Source organism: Ranitomeya variabilis, chromosome 4, assembly GCF_051348905.1.
Source record: "Ranitomeya variabilis isolate aRanVar5 chromosome 4, aRanVar5.hap1, whole genome shotgun sequence".
Taxonomy (NCBI): Eukaryota; Metazoa; Chordata; class Amphibia; order Anura; family Dendrobatidae; genus Ranitomeya; species Ranitomeya variabilis.
In genome coordinates, this window is record NC_135235.1 from 396,375,145 (window position 1) to 396,398,859 (window position 23,715).

General features: G+C 45.3%; 1 long non-coding RNA gene across 1 annotated transcript; it reads left to right on the plus strand.

The window, feature by feature from the left end:
* Window positions 1-2,343: 2,343 nt before the first annotated feature.
* Window positions 2,344-21,898, plus strand: LOC143768950 (uncharacterized). Its single transcript, XR_013214140.1, has 3 exons — window positions 2,344-2,400; window positions 3,810-3,938; window positions 21,528-21,898. It is a non-coding gene; the product is annotated as an uncharacterized LOC143768950 (long non-coding RNA).
* Window positions 21,899-23,715: the final 1,817 nt, after the last annotated feature.

Sequence of the window (23,715 nt, forward strand, 5' to 3'; positions counted from 1 at the left end):
GGTAAGCGGATTCTACGGCACAGAGGATGAGGACACAGTGGTAGTTAACCAACAAATATTTATTTGATTAACAAGTATAAATGGTGCGGACTACGCAGCAAGTGGTGTCGTAAGTGAGGTCACTGAGTTTTATCAGCTAGCTCTCTTAGCTCTGGTCTCTCAACTCCTTTTCTAGCTACCTAGCTCTTGTCACTCGCCCATGATTTTGGTGGCTCGATTCTTCACTCACGTCTAATCAACTCTTCACTTTGGTCTTGAAATGGCAGCCATAAGCCAACCTCACAGCAGCATCATGCATCTGGTCCTGCTGCCGGTTTGGGTGCCAACTCCACTCCTTCACTGCCCTCTTGAGCCCTCTATAATTAACATCTGCGCCACAGCTGTCTCCCAATCTGGTGTCTCCTCCAATTTCTTCCCTTCAGGAATCAGGCTCTTCAATATGCAGCTCCACTGATGCAATCCTTTCCACATTTTGTTGTACTAAAATCTTTGCCCAGTAGATGGCGGCGCCGAATAGCAGACATCCTGGAATAGATGAACTGTGGAAATATTCCCTTTGTGCAACTGACATCTTCTATATCAGTAATGCAAAATTCTGCCTTCACTCGATGCGGATTTTACTTTAGATTTGAGAATGTTGAAAATGACTGATCAATTCTGGAAGAGAAAGAAGCAGATGTATTACAAGCTTGCTTATTTTTCTGTACTGTTGATTAATGAAATCAACATTAAAATGCTATTTAACATCTTCATATGTCCTGGTGATTCCTAAATTGGAAAACCCAGAACCGGTGTGATCAGTGGTCCATGTGCTATCCGTGTGTTCGTGTGTGACATCCGTGTGTCCATGTGCTGTCCGCATCCATGTGTCCTTGTGCTGTCAGTGTGAACCTTATGGAATGAAATGCAGCATAGAAATTAAAGTATCAAGTTTTAGGTATTAAAGATGTTCACAGATAGAGATAGATAGCTATGAGGAATATGATAGAAGATAGATAGATAGATAGATAGATAGATAGATAGATAGATAAATAGATAGATGTAAATATGTCCGTGCTTTGTGTGTGCTTTTTCTGTACTTGCATTCTTTAAAAAAAAAAATAAATTGGTTAAAAAAGTCTTGGGATCCCCCATAATTTTCATAACCAGCTGAGGGAAAGCCGACTGCTGGGGGCTGATGTTACTATGAGAAATAGCCCTAACTACTCGCAGGCTGGTTAGTTTACAGGGAGGACACCAGAAAAAAAATACTAAGCAGCAAAGGCTAAAGAGACAGCTGTGGGATGATATTAATAAAATAAACAGGGAAGGGGCAATGGATATTGGCCCCCTCCCAGACAGAGAACATTAGCCCTGGTTTGCCTCAGAAATTATACATCCATAAGATGCGCCAAATCTGGCACTTAGCCTCACTCTTCTCTTTGTGGAGTTGATTTCAGTTTTGTAATGTAAGCTGGCATCAATTCCAGGAGTTAGTAATAGAGAGGCATCTATTAGACAACGCATTGCAAACATTAAATAAAGACACACAGAAAAAAGGTCCTTTAAATGAACAAAACACTTTGAAACAAAGGCCTAAATTTTAAATTAACACTCCCCATCCTATTTTACCCAATTATTAATATATAAGTAAAAAAACCAAAAAACACCATATTCCTTACCTATCCGCCAATAATCCATATGTTTCATGAAGAGCCCATCCCAGGTACATCTGGATGAATTGCTGAGAGGCAGCATGAAGCTCCCGCTCAGCAAGCCACTCAGGAGACACTAAGTTGAGCGTGAGAGCACAGCTTGAGTGACCTGCAGTGATGTCATTGAGGTTACCGCTGGTCACAATTTGCGGTTCCCACGTGCAGCTTACTGTGAGCCAGCGGATGAACTACAGTAACTTTGCTGACGTCACCGCTTGCACCATGAGAAATGCTATTTTTGGTGCTGCGTGAATAAAAAGATTGTCCTTTTCACAATCCTACTATGCTTCACTTTTCTGCTAAATGCTCCACAGCTCTACCTGATAAACCACCAATATTTTTTACCCTTTTTCCCACTAACCTTCTCTAGGGTACAATTTGTCTGTTTTATATAATGAAATATTGTAATATTAATGAATTGTAAAACACTAAAGTGAATAATACCATTGTTTTATTTTTTATAGATTGTGTTGATTGTGACATCCATTGTGCAATTTTTTCTGGGGATTGGAACACTTTTTACTAAAGTCCGTTTTATCTTATATAGCGGTATTCCTTTTTGGGGACCAGTATGTGTAAGTATTTTATCCAGCAATGTTATACTTTGTATTATAATGACTGAGACCAATTTTTACTATTCATTTTATAGTACTTGGTTGCAGGATCACTCACGATATCAGTTAAGGGGTCACCGTCCATTTGCTTGGTGAGTTTTGCATACAGCATAACTTAATTCCAGATTGCAATTGATAGACATGGAGATTATACAGAGTCACGATCAATAATTCTAAAATCCCACGATCAGTAATTGGCATGTGATTGATGTTGAAGGTTTTCTGCAACATTTCTGCACCAATTCATTAACTTTGGGTGCATTCGTTTAATACATTTTCACTGCTTTTTTGTCTCCTCTTGATATGTTATGTTTTCAGCACAACTTCTTTATTTAGATAATTCCTGTTACTTTCCTTTTAATAAAACTTTGCTGATGAAGTCATCTATGGACTAGATGAGATTTAAGTGCATTTCCGCTGCGGCTACACACTAAAAATACATATGTGATTTTACCTGCAGACAATCCCTTTCTCATTTTATGGGTAAAATCCAGAAATAAATTGCATTTTTACCGCAAGTAACATTAACATGTTGTGGATTTCAAAAACTCTTCGCTGGTCAGTTTCCACTGTATAAAAAAGGAAGCACAGTTGGCATGAGATTTCTATAAATCCCATCCACATTGTGGGTTTTTTTTGCACTATCAAGATTTGCAGGGTCAAAAACTCTTTGTGTGAATTGTAAACTTAGCATTCAGGCAATTTCTTGTCAGAAGTAAGGGTACTGTCACACAGTACCATTTTAATCGCTACGACGGCACGATCCGTGACGTCGCAGCGATCGTATGATTATCGCTCCAGCGTCGTAGACTGCGGTCACACGTTGCAATCACGGCGCTGGAGCGATGCCGAAGTCCCCGGTAACCAGGGTAAACATCGGGTAACTAAGCGCAGGGCCGCGCTTAGTAACCCGATGTTTACCGTGGTTACCAGCGTAAACGTAAAAAAAACAAACAGTACATACTTACATTCCGGTGTCTGTCCCCGGCGTTCTGCTTCTCTCCACTGTGTAAGCGCCATAGCCGGAAAGCAGAGCAGTGACGTCACCGCGTCACCGCTGTGCTCGCTTTCTGGCTGGCAGGCGCTCACAGTGCAGAGAAGCTGAGACGCCGGAGGACAGACACCGGAATGTGAGTATGTACTGTTTGTTTTTTTTACGTTTACGCTGGTAACCACGGTAAACATCGGGTTACTAAGCGCGGCCCTGCGCTTAGTTACCCGATGTTTACCCTGGTTACAAGCGAACACATCGCTGGATCGCTGTCACACACAACGATCCAGCGATGTCAGCGGGTGATCAAGCGACGAAAGAAAGTTCCATACGATCTGCTACGACGTACGATTCTCAGCAGGATCCCTGATCGCTGCTGCGTGTCAGACACTGCGATATCGTAACGATATCGCTAGAACGTCACGAATCGTACCGTCGTAGCGATCAAAATGGTACTGTGTGACAGTACCCTAAGTGTCTAAGAGTTGTTTGATTTTTTTTTAATTGTAGATGAAGGGATCTCTTGCTCTTAACATCCTTGGAGCAGTCATCAGCTGCATTGGAATGATCACGGCATGCTTGGCTATTGTAAACACATCTATTAAATGTGGTTTACATATTAGAGATCCAAAACAAGAAGTGAGTTTTGCCCACATTTGATTTGTAATTGTGTAATAAAAGTTTACCTGTCTTGTCAAATAATGCTATTACCTGCAGATATGGGGTTAATCTGCAGGTTAATAGTGTTATAATGCCTTGCAACTGCTGCACTGAAAGCCCAGCTACTGGGTGGAAATTAACTTTATGCCTCCTGGCAGCTTCCAGCTTTCAGTCATAGAGGAGCAGTCGGTGCATCTTCAGTCACCACTCAGTACATAGTGAGCAGTGACTGTAACCACACCATGGCACTGGCTGACAGCTGACTCAGCAGAGCATCAGTACAGAGACAGCTGTCAGTCAGTGCTGGGGTGTGGTTACAGTCACTGCTCACTATGTACTAACTGAAACCATTCAGGCTGCACTTCTGTGACTGAAAGCTAGTGGCTGAAGGAGGAATAAAGTAAATTTCCTCCCTGTAGCCGGGCTTTCAATGAAGGGCCAAATGACTTTAGAAAGCTAGCAACCTGTAGATTAACCCCATATCTGCAGGTTAATAATGTTTTTAGACATTACAGGCTCACATAATGTACAGCCACACAGCAGTAAGCAAATAACTAGTAACACATGTAAAAAACATAGGGTACTTGATTAATTTATTATTTAAAAAAGCATAAAATACATGCCATCACAAAACCTAATGAGGTTGGTGCCTGACTCTAGTAAATTACCTTGCTATGTGCCAGTAGACCTCAAAATAAAATGCAAGACAGGAAGCTGCAGGCGATGGTGGGGCTTCCTGTGCACAGAGGTGAGGTGAGTGTGTGTGCGTGTATGCAGAGAGGTGAATAGTGCTGTGTGTGTGTGTAGGTGGAGGAGAGGGCAATGATGGGGGTGATGGGGCAGAAGGCATTGATTGGGCTGACAGAGAGGGCAATGATGGGGGTGATGGGGCGGAAGGCAATGATTGGGTTGACAGAGAGGGCAATGATAGGAGTGGTGTGGTGGAGGAAATGATGGAGGTAGTGAATGGGCAATAATGGGGTGGTGGAGAGAAAGCAATAATGGAGGTAATGCAGAGGGCAATCATGGGGGTGGGGGAGAGGGCAATAATGGGATGGGGTGAGGGGGATTGGGATGAGAAGAAAAAGGATTTTTAATGGATTTAGGAACGGGGAGGTGGAGGAAGACATTATTATCGATTATTATGTCTAACACAGTCCCATAGTCTATAGTGTACTCACTTAAGTATAGTACAGTCCCTTATTATGTAAATATACTGTATATATATATATACAGTATATAGCTTTGTCACCTTAAATGGAGGGGGGCCCAGACACATTTCCTGGACAGGGGCCCCAAGCTGTCTGTGTCCGCCCCTGCTGCTTGGGTACACCTTGTTGCAGTGGGATGACTTTATGCTTTTTTTAATTAAAAAATGTTATAACCCCTTAATGACTGCTGATACACCTTTTAACGGTGGTAGTTAAAGGGAACCTGTCACCATTTTGTGTCATACCAGCTAAAAATATCATCTTGCTAAGCATCTGTTATGCACTCCCTAAAGAGTCCCCTTGTGAAGCCATGAAAACCTTTTTGATTTCTCTTGCGCTGTACTCTAATCGGGTCTGTCTGGTCCGATGTGTGTGACATTGGGCCTCTCCACCCCTCCCCCCAGCTGCTGCTCGGCATCCTAGATGTGGATGATCCTCCTGCGTCATCCTCATCACCATGAGAAATTTTGCACCTGCGCAGACAAATAGTGTCTCGCGCTTGCACAGTATGCTATGCCCAACTGCAGGCAAAGCTGAAAAGCAGAAGTGTGCATGTGCTGGCAAATGTATTTTTGGTACATGAAAGTACTTCCAGTACATATGCCAGAAATACGTTTGCCAGCGCATGTGCACTTTTGATTACCGCCTTTGGCACATTTGCGCAAATCATATTGCGCAAGCGTGAGACACCATTTGCCTGCCCAGGTGCAGAATTTCTCACGGCGATGAGGATGACGTAGGAGACGTCATCCATGTCCAGGGCAGCAAGTTGCAGCTGGAAGGAGTGGAGTGGAGTGGAGCGAAGCCACACCAATTGGACCAGATGGACCTGATTAGAATACAGCATCAGAGACATCAAAAAGGTTTTTCAGGAGTGCAGTGCAGACGCTGTGCAAGATGATATTTTTAGCTGGTATGACACAAAAATAGTCACAGGTTCACTTTAAAGGTACTTATTCCTCTGTGCTGCTTTTTATCTGCGCTGAGAAATAAGGGTATAGTGTGTTATGATCCTTAGTGGTTGAGGATCCCAGATTTCTCCAACTAAGTAACAAACATAGGACAAGCTATAGGGAGGTGGTAAACTGGACTGACCGCAAATCTGAACCTATCCAAACACACTAGAGGTAGCCGGTGAACGTGCCTAAAATCCTAGACGTCTCGAGCCAGCCTGAGGAACTAACTACCTCTAGAGAGAAAGAAAGACCTCTCTTGCCTCCAGAGAAATAATCCCCAAAGATATAGAAGCCCCCAACAAATAATAACGGTTAGGTAAGAGGAAGGCACATACACAGGGGTGAAAACAGATTCAGCAAATGAGGCCCACTAATACTAGATAGCAGAAAATAGAAAAGGGATCTATGGGGTCAGTAAAAAACCCTTACAAAATATCCACACTGAGATTTCAAGAACCCCCGCACCAACTAACGGTCTGGGGGGAGAAACTCAGTCCCCTAGAGCAACCAGCAAGCAAAGAAATCACATTTTAGCAAGCTGGACAAAAAAACATGATGAACGCTGATAATCAGAAAATGAACAAACAAGGACTTAGCTTGTCTTGGAGAGACTGGGAGCAAGGTAGTCACAAGGAATCTGAAGAGCACTGAATACATTGATAGCAGGCAAGGAACTGAGTATCCAGGTGAGCTAAATAGGAAACCAACCAAGGATAACGAACCAGCTGATGAGCCAACCTGCAGAAAGACAACACTACACAGTACCGCTTGTGACCACTAGAGGGAGCCCAAAAATAGAGTTCACAACAGTACCCCCCCCTTGAGGAGGGGTCACCGAACCCTCATCAAGACCCCCAGGGCGATCAGGATGAGCCGCGTGAAAGGCACGAACCAAATCGGCCGCATGAACATCAGAGGCGACAACCCAGGAATCCTCCTGACCATAGCCCTTCCACTTAACTAAATACTGAAGCCTCCGTCTAGAGATACGAGAATCCAAAATCTTCTCCACCACATACTCCAATTCGCCCTCGACCAGCACCGGAGCAGGATGCTCAACAGAAGGAACCACAGGTACCACATACCTCCGCAACAAAGACCTATGGAACACATTATGAACGGCAAACGATGCTGGGAGATCCAAACGAAAAGACACCGGGTTAAGAATTTACAAGATCTTATAAGGACCGATGAAGCGAGGCTTGAATTTAGGAGAGGAGACGTTCATAGGAACATACCGAGAAGACAGCCACACCAAATCCCCAACACGAAGTCGGGGACCCACACCGCGGCGGCGGTTGGCAAAGTGCTGAGCCTTCTCCTGTGACAACTTCAGATTGTCCACCACATGGTTCCAAATCTGCTGCAACCTATCCACCACAGAATCCACCCCAGGACAGTCAGAAGGCTCAACCTGACCCAAGGAAAAACGAGGATGGAAACCAGAATTGCAGAAAAAAGGCAAAACCAAGGTAGCAGAACTAGCCCGATTATTAAGGGCAAACTCGGCCAATGGCAAAAAAGTCACCCAATCATCCTGATCAGCAGAAACAAAACATCTCAAATAAGTTTCCAACGTCTGATTAGTTCGCTCGGTTTGGCCATTAGTCTGAGGATGGAAGGCCGACGAAAAAGACAAATCAATGCCCATCTTAGCACAAAAAGTTCGCCAAAACCTGGACACAAACTGGGATCCTCTATCAGACACAATATTTTCAGGAATGCCGTGCAAGCGAACCACATTCTGAAAAAATAGAGGAACCAAATCGGAGGAGGAAGGCAACTTAGGCAAGGGCACCAAATGGACCATCTTGGAAAAACGATCACACACCACCCAGATGACAGACATTTTCTGAGATACTGGAAGATCCGAAATAAAATCCATGGAAATGTGCGTCCAAGGCCTTTTCGGGACAGGCAAAGGCAAAAGCAACCCGCTGGCACGAGAACAGCAAGGCTTAGCCCGAGCACAAATCCCACAAGACTGCACAAAAGAACGCACATCTCGCGACAAGGAAGGCCACCAGAAGGACCTAGCCACCAAATCTCTGGTAACAAAAATCCCTGGATGACCCGCCAAGACCGAAGAATGAACCTCTGAAATAACTCTGCTGGTCCATCTATCCGGGACAAAGGGTCTCTCTGGTGGACAACGGTCAGGTCTATCCGCCTGAAATTTCTGCAGCACTCGTCGCAAATCTGGGGAAATGGCAGACAAAATCACTCCCTCTCTGAGAATACCAGCCGGCTCAGAAACTCCCGGAGAGTCAGGCACAAAACTCCTAGAAAGTGCATCAGCTTTCACGTTCTTCGAACCAGGCAGGTATGAGACCACGAAGTTGAAACGGGAGAAAAACAACGACCAACGAGCCTGTCTAGGATTCAGGCGCTTAGCAGACTCGAGGAAAATCAGATTTTTGTGATCAGTCAGGACCACCACACGATGTTTAGCTCCTTCGAGCCAATGTCGCCACTCCTCAAATGCCCACTTCATAGCCAACAACTCCCGATTACCAACATCATAATTCCGCTCGGCAGGCGAAAATTTTCTTGAAAAGAAAGCACATGGCTTCATCACAGAGCCATCAGAGCTTCTCTGCGACAAAACAGCCCCTGCTCCAATCTCAGAAGCATCAACCTCGACCTGGAAGGGGAGAGAGACATCTGGCAGAAATAAAACCGGAGCTGAAGAAAACCGGTGCTTCAGCTCCCGAAAGGCCTCCACGGCCGCAGGAGACCAATTAGTCACATCAGAACCCTTCTTGGTCAAATCCGTCAAAGGTTTAACCACGCTAGAAAAATTAGCGATGAAACGACGGTAAAAATTAGCAAAACCCAAGAACTTCTGAAGACTCTTAACAGACGTGGGCTGAGTGAAGTCATGAATAGCCTGGACCTTGACTGGGTCCATCTCCACAGTAGAAGGAGAAAAAATAAACCCCAAAAAGGAGACCTTCTGTACTCCAAAGAGGCATTTTGAGCCCTTCACAAATAAAGCATTAGCACGCAGGACCTGAAACACCATCCTGACCTGCTTCACATGGGACTCCCAATCATCAGAAAAGACCAAAATGTCATCCAGATAAACAATCATAAATTTATCCAGATATTCTCGGAAGATGTCATGCATGAAGGACTGAAACACAGAAGGAGCATTAGAGAGTCCAAAAGGCATCACCAAGTACTCAAAATGGCCTTCGGGCGTATTAAATGCTGTTTTCCATTCATCTCCCTGCTTAATGCGCACCACGGAGATCTATCTTGGTGAACCAACTGACACCCTTAATCCGAGCAAACAAATCAGACAATAGTGGCAAAGGATACTGAAATTTGACTGTGATTTTATTCAGAAGACGATAATCTATACAAGGTCTCAAAGAACCGTCCTTCTTGGCCACAAAAAAAAATCCTGCACCAAGAGGGGAAGAGGATGGGCGAATATGTCCCTTCTCCAAAGACTCCTTTATATAACTCCGCATCGCGGCATGCTCTGGTATAGACAAATTAAAAAGTCGTCCCTTAGGGAATTTACTACCAGGAATTAAATTTATAGCACAGTCACAATCCCTATGAGGGGGCAGGGCACTGGACCTGGGCTCATCAAATACATCCTGGTAGTCAGACAAAAACTCAGGGACCTCAGAAGGAGTGGAAGAAGCAATAGACACCAATGGAGTATCGCCATGAATTCCCTGACAACCCCAACTTGACACAGACATAGCTTTCCAATCTAAAACTGGATTACGAGCCTGCAGCTATGGCAGACCCAAAACGACAACATCATGCAAATTATGCAGAACAAGAAAGCGAATCACCTCCTGATGTACGGGAGTCATGCACATGGTCATTTGCGTCCAATACTGAGGCTTATTCTCAGCCAATGGCGTAGCATCAATTCCCCTCAGAGGAATAGGAAATTCCAAAGGCTCCAGGACAAAACCACAGCGCCTGGCAAACGACAAATCCATCAGATTCAGGGCAGCACCCGAATCCACAAAAGCCATAACCGAGTAGGACGACAAAGAACAAATCAAAGTAACAGACAAAATAAATTTAGGCTGTATAGTACGAATGGTGACAGGTTTAGCGATTTTTTTTAAGCGTTTAGAGCATGCTGAGATAACATGAGTAGAATCACCACAGTAAAAGCACAACCCATTTTGACGTCTATGACTTTGTCGCTCAATTCTGGTCAGAGTTCGATCACATTGCATAGACTCAGGTCTCTGTTCAGAAAATACCGCCAAAGGATGAGCAGATTTGCGCTCCCGCAAACGCCGATCAACCTGAATGGCTAAAGCCATAGAATCACTCAGACTTGTAGGGGTGGGAAACCCCACCATAACATTCTTAATGGCTTCAGAAAGACCTTCCCTGAAATTTGCAGCCAGGGCACACTCATTCCATTGAGTAAGCACCGACCATTTCCGAAATTTTTGACAATACACCTCTGCTTCATCCTGACCTTGAGAGAGGGCCAGCAACGCTTTTTCTGCCTGATTCTCAAGATTAGGCTCCTCATAAAGCAGTCCAAGAGCCAGAAAAAACGCATCCACATTAAGCAATGCAGGATCTTTTGGCGCCAGAGAAAGCCCAATCCTGAGGGTCGCCACGCAACAAGGAGATAACAATTTTAACTTGCTGAGCGGAATCACCAGAGGAACGAGGTCTCAGAGATAGAAATAACTTACAATTTTTCTTAAAATTCAGAAACCTAGATCTATCTCCAGAAAACAACTCAGGAATGGGTATCTTTGGTTCTGACATAGGGCTATGAATAACAAAATCCTGAATACTTTGCACCCGTGCAGTAAGATGATCCACACTAGAAGTCAGAGTCTGAATATTCATGTCTGCAGCTGAGCTCAAAACCACTCAGAGTTCAAGGGGATGAAAGAAGCTAGACAGACTGCAGCAAGGAAAAGCGGGAGGGAAAAAAAAAAAATGTACTCAGGTCTTCTTTTTATCCCACTTCTGCGATGCATAAAACACTTTTTGGCCTGCTATACTGTTATGATCCTTAGTGGTTGAGGATCACAGATTTCTCCAACTAAGTAACAAACATAGGACAAGCTCTAGGGAGGTGGTAAACTGGACTGACCGCAAATCTGAACCTATCCAAACACACTAGAGGTAGCCGGTGAACGTGCCTAAAATCCTAGACGTCTCGAGCCAGCCTGAGGAACTAACTACCCCTAGAGAGAAAGAAAGACCTCTCTTGCCTCCAGAGAAATAATCCCCGAAGATATAGAAGCCCCCAACAAATAATAACGGTTAGGTAAGAGGAAGGCACATACACAGGGGTGAAAACAGATTCAGCAAATGAGGCCCACTAATACTAGATAGCAGAAAATAGAAAAGGGATCTATGGGGTCAGTAAAAAACCCTTACAAAATATCCACACTGAGATTTCAAGAACCCCCGCACCAACTAACGGTGTGGGGGGAGAAACTCAGTCCCCTAGAGTAACCAGCAAGCAAAGAAATCACATTTTAGCAAGCTGGACAAAAAAACATGATGAACGCTGATAATCAGAAAATGAACAAACAAGGACTTAGCTTGTCTTGGAGAGACTGGGAGCAAGGTAGTCACAAGGAATCTGAAGAGCACTGAATACATTGATAGCAGGCAAGGAACTGAGTATCCAGGTGAGCTAAATAGGAAACCAACCAAGGATAACGAACCAGCTGATGAGCCAACCTGCAGAAAGACAACACTACACAGTACCGCTTGTGACCACTAGAGGGAGCCCAAAAATAGAGTTCACAACAATAGTGCCCCCCAGCATCAGAAAATCTGTGGGGTCTCAGCTACCCTAGAGAACATGATTAGAGCTGGATTTTACACTCCCCTGTCATGCGATCACCATTATTCACCGAATAACGGTGATCACAAAATACAAAAAAGTCAGATTTTCAATTAATTTCTCTCTCCTCTGATATGATCTAGCGTATCAGCGAAGAGTGAAACAGGGTCCCCCGAACACCCCTGGTATCTCTGCCATCCTCGGACCCTCGTTCTCCATCCCATGGCCCTCCATATCATCTTCCTGGAAGAACATGGCGGGCGCATGCACAGTGTGCCTGCCGAGATCTGACAGCTTGTATCTGGCATCAATAGGACATTTTTCCTATTGGTTCCTTTTGTTCACTGTGATAAACCCTACCACAGTGATCAAAATAAAAAAATAGTAAATCAACCCCCCTTTGTCACCGCCTTATTTAGAAAGAAATAATAAAATAAAAAAAATTGTTACTGTTTCCATTCTCTGCAGTTAGGATTGGGGTTAAGTGTTGGGGGTTTAGGGCAATGGTTAGGGTTGTGTTAGCATAGGTGTTAGGGTTGTGTTAGGGTTGGGGTTGTGTTAGGGTTAGAGTTTGGGTTAGGGGTGTGTTAGCGTTAGGGCTGAGGTTGTGCTAGGGCTGGAGTTAGAATTGGATTTTTTTCAAAAGTAGAAAAAAAATTATGACAGTATGATGGCTAGTGTTGAGTGCAAGTGCTCGCAGATCCCCGCATGTTCTTTTTGGGGTGTTTAAGAGCCACAAAACATGTGGGACAGGGACTCAAGCATGTCACTCGAGCACCCGCAATACTCAGTGCATACTCGAGCACCTGATGCAAACTGGAGTAATGAGCACTTGCGCTCAGCGCTAATGATAACATATTCAATATGACAGTCTAATGTTATCAAATTCTGTGATGTACGTGTGGGTTAAAAATTCTTACTATACCCCTGGATAAAATCTTTGAGAGGGCGTTGTTTCCAAAATGGCGTCACCTGTGGGGGATTTCCACTGTTTAGGCGCATCAGGGGGTCTCCAAATGCGACATGGTACCCGCCATCGATTCCAGCCAATTATGCATTCAAAAAGTCAAATGGTGCTCCTTCCTTTCGAGCTCTGCTGTGTGCCCAATCTTTGGATTTTTTCCACATATGGGGTATCAGCATACTCAGGAGAAACTGCACAAAAAAAAATGTGGTCCTTTTTCTCCTGTTACCCTTGTGAAAATAAAAAAGTTTTGGTCTAAAGTAAATTTTCAGTTCTCGTGAAGCAACTAAAGGGTTAATAAACTTCTTGAATGTGGTTTTGAGTATCTTGAGGGCTGCAGTTTTTAGAATGATGTCATTGTCGGGTATTTTCTGTCATACTGACCCCACAAAGTCACTTCAAATGTGATGTGGTCCCTAAAGAAGATGGTTTTGGAAATGTTGGAAAAATTAGAAATCGCTGGTCAACTTTTAACCCTTATAACTTCCTAACCAAAAAAAATTGATGCTTCCAAAGTTGTGCTGATGTAAAGTTGACATGTGGAAAATGTTATTTATGAACTATTTCATGCGACATAACTCTCTGATTTAAGAGTACACAAATTAAAAGTTTGAACAATTGCAACGTTTCAAAATTTTTGCCAACTTTGTTTTTTTTTCATAAATAAATGCAAGTCATTTCGAATAAATTTTACTATTATAACAAAGCGCAATACGACATGAAAAAATAATCTCAGAATCAGCATGATGTGTTGAATTGTTCCAGACTTACAACCTCATAAACTCATAGTGGTCAGAATTGTAAAAATTGGCCTGTCATTAAGGTCAAAAATGGCTCGGTCGCAAAGGGGTTAAGTACCTTGAATTTCTACATGTGTCACTATTTATTTACTTACTGCAGTGTGCCTGCACTTATTATTCTTATTCTGAGTTTTTATTCTGAGTTATATTTGTTAATAGACACAGTGTACACGTGCACCTACATATTACACTTGTGCTAAAAAGTGTGCTGACTCTCCTATAATTCGACAGCACACTGCTCCTAGCTGTATCTGCTTTCTTTTCTATCACTTCTCCACTTTCAGTGTTAGAGAGACCAGCAAAAAGAGGTAGGCAATTGTGTACAAAACCAAAGTGTGGAGAGGGAGGAAAGTACCCGAGTCTTCAGGGAGAGAACATCCTATTACATACTTTCCTTGAACTGTCTTCACATCCTGTTCTGTCCAGATGTGTCCGGGTCCCAGAATTCCAAGTGGCGGAAATTCACAGACCTCCATATTGGAACACACAAGTGATGGGTGTCTCGATATAGAAACTGCTGGTGGTACCAGCCTCTTGAGTGGTACCATCAGCGGAATACCGTCGCACCACATCACACACACAAACACTGTATTCGTCGTACAAACCACACACACACAAGCACACACTGCATACACCGTACAAAGCCTCTTGTGCGGTACCACCAGCGGAACACTGTTGTGAATGCGCCGCCGCTGGGATCAGCAGAATGATTCACTGACCACAGCCATCTTTGTACAGGAGGAGCGCATGCACAGTTTTAATGTGACCACCGCCTTCCGTTGGCACAAAGAGATCGGCGGTTTGATTTACTGCGCCTGTGCGAATTCCGCGCAGGCGCAGTGAATCATTCGGCTGATCCCAGCGGCAGATGTGCAACGTGTCTACAGGCAGAGGAAGCCGGTCACATTAAAGGGGTTTTCCCACAAACGAAAGTTAATTTTAAAAATTGCCTGTGTCTGACCGTGTACGCAGCATACCACATCTCCTGGGCAGGGGAGGAAGCAAAAGACAATACTGACATTACAGCAGGAGATCACAGAGGATTTATTTTGTCTGGTAAAATATTTCACTGACTGTTTTTAAACAATATTTTACCTCACAAAATCTATCCTCTGCGATCTCCTGCTGTAATGTCAGTATTGTCTTTTGCTTCTGGAGCGCCCCCACACCGCCGCAGGGCCGAGGGGGTACCCGGAGCCGGGCCTCTAGTTCTCAGTCTCGGGGTTGTCACGGTGGCTAGACCCGGTCCGTGGCCCTGTCCGTCAGTGGGGGACGTCCGGTGTAATAGGTGGTAGTAATGGTAGCGATGGAGCGGTACGGTTGTGGGGTGTAAGTCGCGGTAAATAACAAGGACACCAGGTTGCAGTCTCTTTACCTCTTTACTGGAGATCTCTGAGTCCTCAGTCCAGAACACGGTTCACCAGGCTACGCAAGTCCGGCCGGTCCAATGGCACCTCCAGAGTTCTCCTCTCAGGTGGAAATCTGTGCCTTCCTTCTAGCGCTATGTGTTGTAGTCCTTCCCTGCTGTGCTCACGGAAAGTAACCCCACAACGGTTGTGTCTGTTTCTTAAGTTCCCTCACAACTCGATTTGATGTTCCTCTGTAATCCACCCCTTCCCTGTATTCAGGTTGGAATGGCACCCGTTTGTCAGGTAGGCCTGGAGTTCTTCCGGGACCCTAGAGTCGCCCCTCTCCCGCAATTGCCCCCCAAGACTTCATAGGTGATATGTGGTAGACAGCCCGCCTGAGACCGACTGTCCTGCCGCTGTTTGGAGTATGGCTTGAAGCTGTATTCTAATCCACTCCCTCGGCGTTCCGGCCACCGGTATTGCGCCTCAGCAGGGTGCTGCCTCTTTCAACAAAACCCCTGCTGGTATTCTCCTTCTGCTTGATCTCGTTTCTCACTCAGCACAATCTATCTCGCTTCTAGTCCTTTCCTGAGTCCCGCCGCTTCCAGGAGCCTGCGCGGACCCGTTACGTTCTTTCAATGCCAAGCCTCTGCCAGGATCCCACCCCTGGCAGAGACCCTACAGTCTCTCCCTTCACAACACCCCCTGCCACAGGGTGTTGCTCCGTTCAATCCCGTCAGCGTTCTCTTCTAACTTCCTGCCTGACCCCCAGTTTACCCACTATGGTGGGGAGTGGCCTAATGAATAGCACCCTTAGCTCCCCCCGGAGGCCCAGCTGTGAAATATATTGGTGTCTGTGATACCTGATTGGAGGAACTCCTTCGGTGCCATCGAACGTACCATGGCTCCCCTTAGCGGCAGAGCCACAGTACTGCAACAACCAGAACTCTGGGGCGCTGCACTCCCCCCTGGTTAAACACAGTACTCCGGGACTGGGAAGAAAAACAACAATACAGATTAATAAACAGACATACAATTTTGTTGAGTGTAAAACAATAAGTATACTTGAACAGGCTTCCCTTTATGGGAGGTGAGGACACTTTTAACGTTACAAACATGGTCAACATTATAAATTACAGGCTATGCATAACTCCTGTTACCCAACCGGGTATTCTACTTAGTGCAAATTCTGGAACAATAAATTAACATTGCCTTTAAGAAACATACACTCTTAGTTTACCAAAGGCCTTCCTATAATCACATTACAGGGTAAGGTAACTACACATTCTCCTACTTTGAACCTGCAGGACCGTCTGTCCCTATGGCACCAGACCTACTGCCTCTCCTTTCTTTTACAGGACCGCCCCGTTCAGCCAGGGCCTACTGCCTTTCGCTACTATACATAGTATAGACATAACATTCCTTTTGTTTAAAGAACTCTGAGCCCGCTCTACTCGGCTCTTTTAAGGACTCACTCTCTAACCCCTACGGGTTCGCTTTCTGTCCTTAGTAACAAAGTAACTTTCTATGGGGACGCAGGGTTGACCTTCTATCCTCACCTTCATCATTACTTCCTTACTTTCAGCTATGTAGATCTCTATCTCTACCCCTACGGGCTCTCTGCATCTTTTCTTTCTGCAAAACATTATTTTCAAATTTCACAATTCAAACAATTTAAACACATATAACTTTTCATGTAAAACAGTTACATTTCTTTTCAAGGCATCATTATGGCATTACTGTTCTGCAACAGTATCTCTCTCAAGTTCAGTTTCTCACATCCCCTTTAAGAGGGGACCAAGTCTTTCTGAGGTAGCTCGTCTTCTCAGCCTACCAGTCCATGCAAAGGTTCCGGTATGGTATCTTCGCAAAGTGTCTTTAATTAGAATCAGTAGGAACGGTATCTTCGCAAAGTGTCTTTGACTCAAACCAATAGGGCAAATATCTTCGCAAAGTGTCTTTGGCTAAAACCAGTAGGGAGCACCTTTAAGAAGGTGCAAACTATTTACAAAGGAAGTTCGAATCATGCACAGTCCATGATTTCTGCAGTTCTTTAAACTTGTGCAAAATTTTAGGAAAACTCAGAACAAACACAGGGATCCCGGGTCAACAAAGGGATCCATTAACCCTGGGCGGGTTTAGCAGCAACTTAAAGGAATAAAAGACAAACAGTAACTATTTACATTTTCATGGTATCGAGGTTTATTCTTCTTCTGGCGGCTCGGGTTCCTGAACCCCGGCCACTGTAGCACGGACACCAGCGGCAAGCTCCGCAGGGACCACCTGGTCGCCTGCTGTCTGAATTTGAAGCCTAACTCTGTCGGCAAGTTCTGGAGCTGCTACAAAGCGTACAGTAGAAACAGTAACAAGGTCTGGCAGCCCTGGATTGACCACAGTTGGGGCCACAGGTGCCATTCTCTCAGACTCGTATCGCTGAACCTTCCGGGCACGCCATCCTTGTGTGTTCCAGTGACGGGTATACGTCACCTGATCCCCCTCCCGGAGTGGTTCACCTTCTCGATCGCAGCAGGGAGTCTCCACATCGTAGCCGGCAACGAAGATGCCAGTAGGTAGACCCGACTCCCAAATGGAACCCCACCCCTTCTTTGGGTGGAATGCCGCCACCGTCCCTCGCCTGACAGCATCTGTCCCATCATAGATCATTTTTTTGCCCTGCAGTTCCCGTTTTTCAACTTCAGTGCGCTGCCCCCAATGCTGGAGCACGCATTGTTTGTATTGGTCCCAGGTAAGTATCGCAATAGTGAGACCCTCCATTGGAATCCCATCCTGCTCGACCCAGGGAACATCCCATCGAAACATCACCCCTCCTGGGTCCATTTCTATGGGCTCTCCCCACCTGGTTGGCAATGGTGGTAACAACTTCCCCAACGCGCCGGGGGTGAGAACCGCCCGGTCGATTGTAAACGCGGGGTTATTGTTGTGGGAAGGATCGGTCGGGAGAGCAGAACCGTCCAGGGGAGTAGGGGCGCCGCCCATACCTGCGCCTGATGTGGTTCCACCGGCGTCGCTCTGGTCCGTTAACGAGGACGCTGGAGTCTGCTGCAGCCCGGACCGGGGCTCCTCCAATGGGATGCTCGGATTCGGCTCCGCTGGCTGTGGTTCCTCCTCCTCTAACTCCGAGGTCGGGATTGGTGGACGTAACTCCGCTGTCTGATCCGCAGGCTTCCGGTCCATCTCCGGTGAAGAAGGGCAGGCCGGAACTGCTTCTTCCTCGCTCAGGCACTCGCTGTTCATCATCACCGCCTGATAGTCGGTGGCAGTGCATGCACCTAACTCCGCCATTTCTCCGAGGTCGGGCTTCTCCGTCACCAGCCTCTCGCCGTTGCATATCAAGGGGTGTTTCTCTTCTGCTTTGGGGCAGGTCATTCCTCTGCAGCCAGAAGTGCAGGGGGCGGTAGCCATTTCTCGCGCCACACTGGGGGTCTCCGCCCATAACACGCCCTCCTTCCCCTTGGGTGTAGCAATGGCGGCGCCTTTTGGCGGGAACTTTTGGCGGCCAGTGGCGCAGCACAGTCTTGCAATAAAGTACAGTCTAAGCACAACAAATCACAGTCTCTAGGCACACATGACCCGATTCTTCAGGCTTAAGTAGATCCTGTTCGTGACGCCAAGTTTTGGAGCGCCCCCACACCGCCGCAGGGCCGAGGGGGTACCCGGAGCCGGGCCTCTAGTTCTCAGTCTCGGGGTTGTCACGGTGGCTAGACCCGGTCCGTGGCCCTGTCCGTCAGTGGGGGACGTCCGGTGTAATAGGTGGTAGTAATGGTAGCGATGGAGCGGTACGGTTGTGGGGTGTAAGTCGCGGTAAATAACAAGGACACCAGGTTGCAGTCTCTTTACCTCTTTACTGGAGATCTCTGAGTCCTCAGTCCAGAACACGGTTCACCAGGCTACGCAAGTCCGGCCGGTCCAATGGCACCTCCAGAGTTCTCCTCTCAGGTGGAAATCTGTGCCTTCCTTCTAGCGCTATGTGTTGTAGTCCTTCCCTGCTGTGCTCACGGAAAGTAACCCCACAACGGTTGTGTCTGTTTCTTAAGTTCCCTCACAACTCGATTTGATGTTCCTCTGTAATCCACCCCTTCCCTGTATTCAGGTTGGAATGGCACCCGTTTGTCAGGTAGGCCTGGAGTTCTTCCGGGACCCTAGAGTCGCCCCTCTCCCGCAATTGCCCCCCAAGACTTCATAGGTGATATGTGGTAGACAGCCCGCCTGAGACCGACTGTCCTGCCGCTGTTTGGAGTATGGCTTGAAGCTGTATTCTAATCCACTCCCTCGGCGTTCCGGCCACCGGTATTGCGCCTCAGCAGGGTGCTGCCTCTTTCAACAAAACCCCTGCTGGTATTCTCCTTCTGCTTGATCTCGTTTCTCACTCAGCACAATCTATCTCGCTTCTAGTCCTTTCCTGAGTCCCGCCGCTTCCAGGAGCCTGCGCGGACCCGTTACGTTCTTTCAATGCCAAGCCTCTGCCAGGATCCCACCCCTGGCAGAGACCCTACAGTCTCTCCCTTCACAACACCCCCTGCCACAGGGTGTTGCTCCGTTCAATCCCGTCAGCGTTCTCTTCTAACTTCCTGCCTGACCCCCAGTTTACCCACTATGGTGGGGAGTGGCCTAATGAATAGCACCCTTAGCTCCCCCCGGAGGCCCAGCTGTGAAATATATTGGTGTCTGTGATACCTGATTGGAGGAACTCCTTCGGTGCCATCGAACGTACCATGGCTCCCCTTAGCGGCAGAGCCACAGTACTGCAACGACCAGAACTCTGGGGCGCTGCACTTCCTCTCCTGCATCGGAGCTGTGCTATATTCTGTACACGGTCAGACACAAAAGCGGGGTAGCACATGGTTTAGACAGGTCAAAGAAGAGAGCACAGGCAGGAGAATTCAGCACATGAGGAAAGACAGAGTGGATAGGTGGGTGAGCACATGGGGGGAGAGATTCTCAACGCTGCAAAGCCTGACCCCATCGTGACATTACCGCCCTCCCGATGCAATAGCATCAGGCCTCCATCTAGTAACACAGTAAGCAGCAAATGTTATTGTCTGGTGGCGAGTTTGGCATTGCTGGTATTTATTGTGTTCACTCTTGGGGTATTGGAGACATTTAAAAAATACACAGATTCCACAGTAAAAAATAAACCTAATAGACTGATATATTTCTCAACATTTAGTAATATGTTATTACATGATATCCCTTGTTCGTTCAGGAACAAATGCACTATATAGCAGCACTCAAGTGATAATTTTGTAATTATTTTTTTTATGATGAGGTAGAGCTAGAACCAGTCCAGGTTCAGCATACAGCTGAGATAAGATCTTTCTGTGGGTTTCTTTTTACAGATTGGAGACATTGTGGCCTTCTCCATCATTCTCATCACAGACGTTATATTGTTTTGCGTGTCTATATCTATTGCCACCTTTGGGTGCCGCTCTTTGTGTGATGTGTCCACCGTTCCTCAAGTAAGAGCATTACAAACTTTCAATTTACTGTAAATTATGATTATGTACTTGTACTAATTTCAATGTACACTATGTTCATGTATCTGAGAGTGCTGCTTGTGGCTCATCCTTATTGTTTAAAGGGAATGTGCCACCAGGTTTATGCTGCCGAATCTCAAATCAACAAAGAGTAGTGGCAATGATTCTGATTCCAGCCCTGGGTCATTTACTTTTCATGGTGAACTATTAAAATCACTCTTTATTAGCTTTAGTGGAAGCCAAGACTGTAGTCCCTATGATGTAACATCATGAACGGCTAACACACTGCCATCACAGTGCTGAATGCAATTTTTTCCCTATTCTGCATCCCTCATGAGTTAAAAGATTGCCCCGTAGCTCATGAATATCAAGCACTATGTAGCATGTGCATTACACTGATAAAAGTCCAGATTTAGGTAACAATACACCTATAGCACTTACAATAGTAAGTGACTCAGAACTGGAATCTGGAACACTGTCAACATCCTATGCTGCTTCAGATACGGCAACATAACCTTGGTGACAGATTACAATAAGCTGACTTTAAAGGGGTTTTGTTATTTGGCTTTCATAAGAAGGCGAATCACTAAAAAAGTGGTGACCTGTCAGTCTGACAACTGGAGGCAGGCTGACGGCTGGCAAAACCCAGATTGACAGGAGTAGAAGTGTAGCATTCATTCCAACTCCTAAGAAGTGTTGCGATATCAGCACAGGTCCAGGTCGAGAGAGGATCTGTGCAATAAAATAATCCTTAAGTAGGTAGCAGCAGTTCTTCACTAGTGATTGACCTACTTTATTTTAATGATTGGTGGAGGTTCAAAAAGTCAGATCTATAATATTTGATTGGTCAAATTGAAATACTTTCGAACTGGAAATTATATACTTTTCACTGTGTATCAATTTAAAGAGATTATATATGAACTGACTTTCTAAGTCAAGCTTTAACTAAAGTCATATTATTTTTTTTTGCTTTAATTGCTTTCATAGATGTATTTGGTCCAGAACGGTGTGGTGGTGCCAGCTCCTACTTCAGCATTTCCAGCTGCTACTGTAGTCTTCACGCAATCTTCACCGTCTTGTGCTACTACTGTAGAATAATAGGACACTTGCTATTAGATCTTGTAATAATAATAAAAAATTCTAAATGTTCTATTTTTACATCTCTACATCTCCTCTCTGGTCTCAGTCTACCACCCTACCCGTGCCCTCCGCTCCACTAATGACCTCAGGTTAGCATCCTCAACAATCAGAACCTCCCACTCCCGTCTCCAAGACTTTACACGTGCTGCGCCGATTCTTTGGAATGCATTACCTAGGTTAATACGATTAATCCCCAATCCCCACAGTTTTAAGCGTGCCCTAAAAACTATTTTGTTCAGACTGGCCTACCGCCTCAATGCATTAACCTAACCATCCCTGTGTGGCCTATTAAAAAAAAATAATAATAAAAAAAAAAAACAGGTTCCTCGCATCATGTTCTCATACACTTTATGCAGTTAATAGCCCTCTGTGTCTGTACTGCTACATACTTAGGCAGTTAACTGGTTCATGTAGCTTTACATGAACACCTGAGCCTTACACTATGGCTGGTCCAAATAACTAAAGCAATTGTTACCATCCACCTCTCGTGTCTCCCCTTTTCCTCATAGTTTGTAAGCTTGCGAGCAGGGCCCTCATTCCTCCTGGTATCTGTTTTGAACTGTGATTTCTGTTATGCTGTAATGTCTATTGTCTGTACAAGTCCCCTATTATAAGTTGTAAAGCGCTGCGGAATATGTTGGCGCTATATAAATAAAAATTATTATTATTATTATATTATTATTTTTATTTGTGTACTAAAAGGAAGAAAACTGTATAATTTTCCTTGTTTTTTGGATGGTTCTTCACTATAGCTCACTATAAAAAATTTTGTTTTAGAATGTGAATTTTTGTTTTTCTCCTGATATCCAATGCCAAATAATTAGGTGTAATATCTCATGCCGGTAACCATAATATAGTTCAGAACAAGTTCCAAAGAGTATGGATCCATCATAGAGCATTACTGTTGTCCCATTTAGGTATATGTGTATGTATTACCCTTAAGTTATATTTAATCCTTTTTGTGACATATGTTCTGCATACATACAGTGGGGAAAAAAGTATTTAGTCAGCCACCAATTGTGCAAGTTCTCCCACTTAAAAAGATGAGAGAGTACAAAATGTATTGACTGGAGTATAAGCTAGGTATGCATTGTCCCCTCATCCCTATCCTGCTATGGGTGGCTCCCCCCATCACTGTCCTGGTATGCGTGGCTCCCGCATCACTGTCCTGGTATGTGTGGCTTCCCCCATCCTGACCTGGTATGTGGCTCCGTGGCTCCCCATTTTGTCCTGACATGCTGCTCCCTCTGTCCTGTCCTGCTAGGTGTGGCTCCCTTGTCCTGTCCTGCTTTGTGTGGCTCCCCAGTCCTGTCTTGGTATATGTGGCTCCCTCCTGACCTGTCCTGGTATGTGTGACTCCCCACTGCCCTCTCTTGGTATGTGTGGCTCCCCCTGTTGTATGCATGGCTCACACCCCCCATCCTACTTACCCACCTCGCACCGTTGCTGCATCTCCGTCCCTGCATCAACGTTGTCCCAACGTGGCAGCTCTTCCTATGAAGAGTGGTCACGTGGTACCGCTCATTAAGGTAATGAATATGCTCTCCACACCTATGGGAGTGGAGATGCGTGTATATTCACTACCACGTGACCGCTCAGAACAGAAAGAGCTGCCGGCACCGGGACAACGGAGACTGGCTTTCTGGACAATGACTCGTGAATAAGCTGAGGGGGGCACTTTCAGCACAAAAAATTGTGCAGAAAATCTTGGCTTATACACGACTATATATGGTAACTGATTAAAACAGAGACAGAAACATAATAAAGAAATACCATGCTGTAAAGAAATAAACAGCAATAGGCCATGTAAATAGTATAGGGTATTTAGTTAACATAATTGTAATAAAAAAAATGCAAACGCCATCCCACCACATCAAGGTGATCCTGTTTTCAGATGGTCCTAACTCTAATATTAAAACATTACCATTTCTCAAGTGACATGTGTGTGGACAAGGGCTTAGAAGGATTGGGCCCAGCTAGTAGACACACAGCCATGGGGAATCACATTAATATAATGTACAGCTCTAGGAAAGGT